The sequence below is a fragment of the Gavialis gangeticus genome, unplaced genomic scaffold, assembly GCF_001723915.1.
Source record: "Gavialis gangeticus isolate Ggan-Ray unplaced genomic scaffold, GavGan_comp1, whole genome shotgun sequence".
Classification (NCBI taxonomy): Eukaryota; Metazoa; Chordata; order Crocodylia; family Gavialidae; genus Gavialis; species Gavialis gangeticus.
The window spans coordinates 60,748,853-60,757,018 of NW_017728994.1; positions in this window are offsets into that span (position 1 = coordinate 60,748,853).

The window sequence follows — 8,166 nt, forward strand, 5'->3', positions numbered from 1 at the left end:
TAATTTGTACCATTTTAGGGGAAAAATTATGCATCTTTCCAGAAGAAATCCCAAGTATCATTGCTGCACTGGAACAGAACTGCATGCTATACCAGATCATAAGTAAACACTGGATATTCCCACCAGAGAATTCACTTCCAAGTGAAAGGTCATTGCTTCCATGGCTTTGCAAGCTTCCTGTCTGTTGCAGGGACATAACTAACAAGTTTTGCACCCTGGGCAGAGATGCTGGAGAGCAGGGGGCACAGAGTGCCACCTGTAGTACACTGGAGATTTTACCTGCCCTGGGGACTCAGAAGACCCTGGCTGTTATTGCCACCAGGTGCTGTCTGTGTGCCCTGACTGCTGCCACTGTGCAGGCTCCTTTGGGACTGCTGCTCTGGTGCTCCCTCTTAACTGGCACCCAGAATGGTGCCTCACTCATCCACCCCTATTTATGCTATTGGTCAGGTTCAAAGGCACTCAGTTTTTATGGCAGCTATCAAGTGCAGTAATCACTATGGACTTGATTCAGCTGCTATCAGATCTTCCAGTTGAAGACTTCTATTAACTTTTCTGGGAGTTACAGTGGCCTTTAGGGGTACAGACTGAGAAAGCACACAGCCATGATTCAGCCTAGCCTGAAGAGTTATATAGGGGATGGATTTGGCTAAATATCATTCCTTTTCATCTTGGACACATAGTACCTTACCTTTTATTTTATTTAAATAGATTTCTAACCTCTAAAGGTCACAAACACATCTAGTGGGTGAGAGTGGGAGCTGCAGTGATTCCAGAAGGATAACCAAGAATGTTATCCATTTCTGCAGCTGACATACTTTGGCAAACCCCCCAAAACTGTTAATGATAGAAATAAAAACACTGAAAAAATATGGCTTGTGCTCTCTATGGAAAATGAGATTGTTATCATTGCCTGAACGTGAGGTTTCTCTGGAGTCATTTTTCTCAGTTATAATTTTCTCATTCTTTTACAATATATTGTCTGTTAATAAGCCTCCAAGGATCTCATAGACCATTACCTCACAAATTATCCTAAACTCCATTAAGGACAATCTCATCAAATATTGAAAATACCGTTGTTTTCCTCTGTTGGAATAATTTTAAAATCTGTCTCCTTTTTTAGAAAGAATTCCACATAATGTATTTTCATGTTACAAAAAGTTTCAAGCAATAATACTTTGATCTCCTACAATCCCTGTCTTTCAAGGTTCTTAAAGTGCTTTATGAAAATTAAACACTTAGGGCATTTTTACACGTGCTGCAGGATGCGGCACCAAGCACTTTAATTAGCAAGCCGCGTTTATTATAAGTGCCCGCGCATCCCATGCATCAGCATCACCTTGCGTCCTTGCACTGAAAAAATGGTGATAGGGTACTTTGAACGAAAGCACATCCAATGTATTTTATTTCAATGTGTGCTGCCACCAATTTTTCAGCACGGAGACATGCAGTGCCGCTGATACATGTGATGCAGAAGGCTGCCGGAGTTATCTGTTTCCATGCTCCAGCAGAGTAGGCTCTGGAAAATGAAGCTGCATTGTATTATAATGCAATATTTGATATGAGTAAAGATACATGACTTAGTTTTCCCAAATATTTTAAACTCCTTTATTTCCATCCTCCTCTTGTGTGTTAAATTGGTAGTTAACTTGCTGGAATCCTAGTCCACTTTTATACAAAAGCTATGCATTCACCGTCAAGAATTAAAAGGGTACCCTTTTGAGGTTTTGGCTTTTTTTACCTAAAAAAGCAATTCAAAACTAATGTACATACACCTTAAGTCTGAACCTAGAACTCTGCCCGTGGCTCAGCTGTTTCTAGAGTTCTTTTCACTAGCTGTTTCTAGAGTTCATTCTGTGTCAGACCTACCTCCCTTTAAGATAGGACTACTTCCAGCCTCTTTGGTCACATCCACATGAGTGCACGTGTGCATTTTGAGGCACTCTGCATACGTGATTTGGTTCTCTGCACTGCATATTTGCAGCATGAAGCCAAATTTAGATACCGGCTGGCAGGGGGTCCACAGGGTCAGGTTACCAGCCTGGGGCTGCTCCCCTGGCTAACTGTGCTGAAGATGGGCTAGCCAGCAGACAGCCCCTGCACTGAAGCACTCTCTTGCCCCAGCAAGCTGCGGCAGGGTCTACACATGTTGTTCTGGTACAGAGTTTTTTTACTCTGCAGCAGGATAATATTTGTATTTACAAGTTGTAACAGGGGGCCTTCTCTGGGTCTGCCTACCAATGGCCCACCCACCTGTTTCTGGGCCAACCACCTGCCTTCTCACTTGCCACGCCTTGATGATATTTAATTCAGTTGTCAATTAGGCAGGAAGTTGCCCATTTCTTGCCCTGATGCCAGGGGGCACTATCTGTGGCTCCGTTCCTCCCCTACACCATAGTCCAAGCCTTGCAGATGGCATCCGCAGGTCTTACCGTCACCTGCCCCACTCTGGGCCCCAGAATCCTCCAGTCCGGATCCCACCTGGATCCCTCCACTCAGGTGGCCTACTCTGCCTTCATTCTAGGCTACCTAGCTCCCTGAGCTGTTCCCCCTTATGGGTGTGGTCCCCCCAGGACCTTTGGCTACACTGGCCCTGGCCTCACCTCCAAGCCAGTCTGAACTCCAGGCCCTCAGCTCTGGGCGTCCCTCATGGTGGGCCCCTGGCCCTTTGCCCCTTCTGGTCCTGGCCCCAACTTTGACCGGTCAAGGAATTTCAAGACAGGTTTCTGAGTCTGGAGCCCCACTCTCTCTCTGGGGTCCACCTTCCGGACCCTACAAGGGGGTAACCCCCCCTGGTTGTGGGAGTTGGCATTATTAAGGTGCCCCAACCCACCTTTCACTGGGGAGGTAACTGGCCTGGCATTTTCTGGGGGCTCCCGCACCACTGAGAGGCCCACCAGGCCAACCATTCCTGGCAGGGTGCAGTTTTAGGTCATGCCCAGGACCAGGAGACTCCTAGCCATCCCCTCCAGCTTCTGCCCTTACCTCCAGGTGTTCCAAGCAGCCTTGCAGCCAGGTGATGTTACTGCCTGCCTACCAACAGCAAAATGCTCTGTTTATATGGGCAGCCAGAGATCTAAAATGGCCACTGCAATCGAGCACCTGCTGGCTGCTTGGCTGAGTCCCTAAAGTGGCAAGCACCAACAGTGTGCTACCACACAAGTACTATCCTGCTGCAGTGCAGAGTAAATTAATTTACTCCGGCTTAATAGGGGTACAGGTGTATGCACCGAGACATATACTGATGAGCTAATTAGGCAACTATACAGTAAATGTCTTGTGTACATCTGCCCACATACTCCTAATGCTTTCTTTCTTCTCCTAGGTCTAGTGTTTTTTTGGGATGGGACTATGGGAATTTTTTAACGGTAGTTCTGCTCTAGTTGTAATGGCACTGTTGACAGAACTAGTGTAGATCAACCACCCTCTTATCTGTTGTTTTATCTTCATTTTAATTAGATCATGAATACACAACATGATAGGTAAAAGGGTAATAGCAGATGGAGGCACATCTATATTAAGTTTCTACCTGGCAAATATGAGTAGAGTTGAACTGGTGTTAAGAACCATGGTAAATTTTTCTATTGTAGTCAACAGTCTATAGTTGTAATGGGTCTTTGTACTATTTGTTTCACTCATTACTGTTTCCTTTTTAGCATTTATAAGTACAAGGGTGTTGTCTATTAAATCATGAAAATACAATGAATGCAAATGGAAAAAAAACTGTTCGTAACATATGCTTTAAAATCTTACATTGCCAGAAGAATTTCAGAACAAACATGCTAAAGAATAGGAGAAATGAGGGAAATACTGAAGAACGTTTTCTCTAGCTTTCTCACTAATGTAGAAGCAAATCAAGCTGCCCATATAAGAATACAAATATCTCATCATGCATGAATAAGTGACTTATGGAATGCCTTTATGGGCCCTTAGTTTAAATGGTCTTATATGGCGAACACACTGGGATGCATGTTTTGTCCTTTTGGGTGCAGTTTATTTTTTTAATGTAAAGAAGATAAATACAACTTATGTACATTATAAAAATTGTTTAAAATACATTAGTAATCACAGGTCCCATAAATGATTTTAGATAACTTCCATATTTTATCTCCCTTCAACTTCTCTTTCATTTTCCTATCACAGCTTGATCTTCATGCACTGCGGTGTAAAGATACCTAAGCTAATTAGTCCTGCTGTGAGATATATTACACTACACTAATTGTACTACACTGCTGCTTGTACTCTGCTACGTTGAGTATCTACACTACTACAGTGCTGTGTTGATGTATTTCCTTTGTGCCATGATACTGCAATATTAAGAGCATCTTCATTTACAAGAGCAGGAGTCATGATTATTAATGACTCTATCTTGCCCTGATGCTGGTTTATATAAATAGCTCTCTTCACAATCTTTATTGTGGCATTTTCCCACAGCCCAGATCACTAACCCCCCAGCTTCAAGCCATAGGGTAAAAAGGGCCTTGAAACAGATGTGGAGAGAGTTACTAATAGGATGAAAAATTAAGTTGGATGGCATGGTAGTAGGGTAGAGCCTGCAGAATAAGAGCTAAAATACTAACCATCATGAAAGTAACCTTCCTTAGGGTTATTCACAAAAAAATCTCAACACGAAGTTTAAATACCTTAACTCTATTTAGAATTCCAATCCTCAAATGCAGTGATGCTCAAGCTCCAGCCCATGGGCCAGACCCAGCCCATGGAGCCAAATCACTTGACCTGTGGGCCTCCCCAATGGTCCAGATATGTGGCAGCAGAGGAGTGGTGGCAATTAATACCACTACTGCTCTGCTGCTGCTAAATTTCCAAGTCTCATGGCCAGATAGCATGGCCCTGTGTAGAGGCCAGGACGGCAGGCCTGACCTGGTGCACATGAGGTCAGGACCTGATATGGTCCACACAGGGATAGGGCAGGGCCCAATCTGGCATGTGTGGGGCTAGGTCTAGGAGGTAGGCAATGGGCCAAGTCCAGTAAGCACAGGGTCGGGGCCCTAACATGGATATATAGAGAGGGGACCAGGCATTAGACTCAATCCAGGCATGCAGGGCTGGGGCTCAAGCCAGGATGTGCAGGAGTGGAGGGGCAGCAGGTCCAGTTGAGGTGCGCAGGGCTGAGGCTGGTGCCTGATCTGACATGCACAGGCCTGCAGTCAGGGCTGATCTCATGTGCACAGGGCCTGGACCTGATCTGGGGACACCGAGCTAAGCCAGGCCTACATCTAGTGCGCACGAGGCTAAGGCATTATGTAGCTCATGGGGCCTGGGTAGCAGTGTAGTCCAGCAGTGCAAGGCTGGGCCCTGATACAGTGCATGGTGGGGTGGGGCCATGGATCAGATCACACCTGTGTGCTGACCCTACACTGGATCTAGCCTTTGGACTGATCCTACACCGCTCTTTTGGCCCGCAGCCCAAAAGGGCTGGGCACCACTGCTCAAACTTATCACTTAAACATCCTTAAAATGACTCTCAGAAAGAGAGACCAAATCTAACACTTTATTAAATATTCACTATACTTTTAACTGGCTACACATTTTACCAAAAATTCCAGTGAAAGTCAATGGGAGTTAGTTAATCCATTTAGGCAGTTTTGTAAATCCTACACAATTCCCTTTTTGTTTCTAGATGCCTAAATACCCTTTGGTATCTGGCTTAACATCATTAGTCAATAACCAACATTCATCAGCTTTTCTGAAATAGTTTCTTACCTGAGATCAATGGGATTGCTGTACTAAATAACCCATCTAATGATAACGTCAGCAGAAAGCCAAAGAGAGTTCAAATTTTTCTGAAAGAATGATTTACATGGGAGTAGTGAACTTGTGCAACTACAGCTGGCAATCTTGTTTAAAAAGGAGTGATAGAAATAAATATTAGGTTATAAATTATGAGTTTTATTATTATTACTAGTAATAATATACTCTGGTCTCTGTTCCAAAGATCTTACAATCTTATCATATCAAACTCAATATATTGTTGAAGATTATGATACATGGTTTCATTATTTTAATACATGTCTTAGACACAGTTGGCAGTTGCATTTGTCCATCTGGTGGATGGCCCAGATGGACAAATTTTTTAGTTGTTTTTTTATAACTATAAAATGTTTGTTCAAGGATTATTGTCATACTGAACAGAATTTTCTGATGCTGCTTCTTATTAAAAAACCCCCCAGAAACTAGAATTCCAGCAGAAGGCGTCCTTGCTGTGATGAACAGAATTTGGAGTGAAAAGCCAAGTGAAAGAATGCACTATCAAATCTGTTATTTTTCTTATAGTGGATATTGATGATACTTGTTCAGCATTTCATGATAGATTCACGCAGGACTCTAAATTACTGGAAAAACTCCCCCACTCAAAAAAATATGCACATATTACTTTTGAGTCAGAAGCTGGCAGTAGGAATGTCAGCACATATTTTTTTTCAGATATGTGCCCCTGCCTTTTCTATGACTAATCCAGAAACCTAAAGGTAGATAAAAGTATTCCAGCTTTTGGTTTTCAAAATATGGTCACTTTAGTCATTTAGCTGACTGTCAGTTGCTTATTCTGAATCCAGTATATTTCTTCAGGATCTTTATAGACTGGTGATCACTGTAAAAGATAGCAATAAAGTGGCAGTTCATAGTTTTTCAAGGTTAGAAGGGGAAATAATGTCTATCCAGTCTGCCTAACACAGGCCAGAGAATTTCACTGAGAAATTCCTGCGTCAAGCCAGTATCTTCTAGGCCAGGCCGGTCCAACTTCTGATGATTTGGCAGGGCCAAAGATGCCATGGGCCACACCAGGATGAGCCATAGGCCCAATGGAAGATATAGCACAAACACGCACTGCAAAAATTGCACTGCAATTAAGCACTGCACTGCACTGCCCTACCATTTGGGGAGAAGGCAAGCAGTAAAAGCCAGAGGAGGGTAGGGAAACCTGGAGACTTTGGCTGCTGTTGCAGCCAGAAGGATGAGCAGAGGAATGGTGGTTGAGCAGGAGCCTGGGGGCTTCAGCTTAACCCCTTGTGGGCTGCATGCAGCCTGTGTGCCACCAGTTGGACATCTTAGCCCTGTTCTAAGATAAGAAGAGGCATCTATTAGAAAGACAGCCAATATGTATTTAAAAACTTCAAGAAGTAGAGAATCCGCCATAACTATTAGCAGGTTTTCTTCCTTGTTAACATCTGCATTTTATTTGCAATTTAAATTTATGTAACTTCCATTCCCAACCACATGGTCATATGCCTCTGTACGGTACAGTAAAGAGCCCTTTACTAACATAGGATGCCTATACACGTGCAGTGAGGCTGCTCTGATGCACTGTAATTACAGCACATTGCAGCAGACTCAATTAATAAAGTCTGCTGGAGTGTGCCAATTACCATGCTCCAGCAGACTCCAGCATCTCATGTATTAGTGTCCCCATGCTGAAAAATAGCAGCCAGGGTGCTTTAACTAAAGCTCGTTGAACGAGCTTTAGTTAAAACGCCCAGGCTGCCATTTTTCAGCACGGGGACTCTTATGCATGAGACACTCCAGGCACTTTAGAGTGGTTGTTGGAACTGCTCTGATTAAAGCACCGTTCCCACCCCCCACAACTCCCAGAGCATGTATAGAAATGCCCGTAGATTTTTTTTCTCTGTATGGATATTAATGGATCACAAGCAAGTCCAGAGCTTCCTGTGTCTTTCACTTGCTGAGTGTTTGTTTAGTGGGCTGTGTGTGTTTGGGGTGTATGCTCCAAGAAGCTGGGAGTGTTGCTAGCGCTGTTTACTGAGTGATGGCTGCCTAACAGAAGCCCTAACGAGGGGGCAGAGCCAGTCCAGGCCCAGCAGGGTATAAAAAGAAACTCCCCAAGTGACCAGGGAGCCAACAAACAGGGGCAGCAAAAATGGGGCAAGCAGTTTGGTGGTCAATTCTCATAGTTTTATAGTTTCATAGTTGGTAGGGTCGGAAGGGACCTGAGCAGATCATCAAGTCTGACCCCCTGCCATGGGCAGGAAAGGATGCTGGGGTCAGACGACCCTGGCCAGGTGATTACCTAGCCTCCTTCTGAAGACCCCCAGGGTAGGAGTGATCACCACTTCCCTGGGAAGTTGGTTCCAGATCCTAGCCACCCTGACAGTGAAGTAGCGCCTCCTGATGTCTAGCCTGAATCTACTC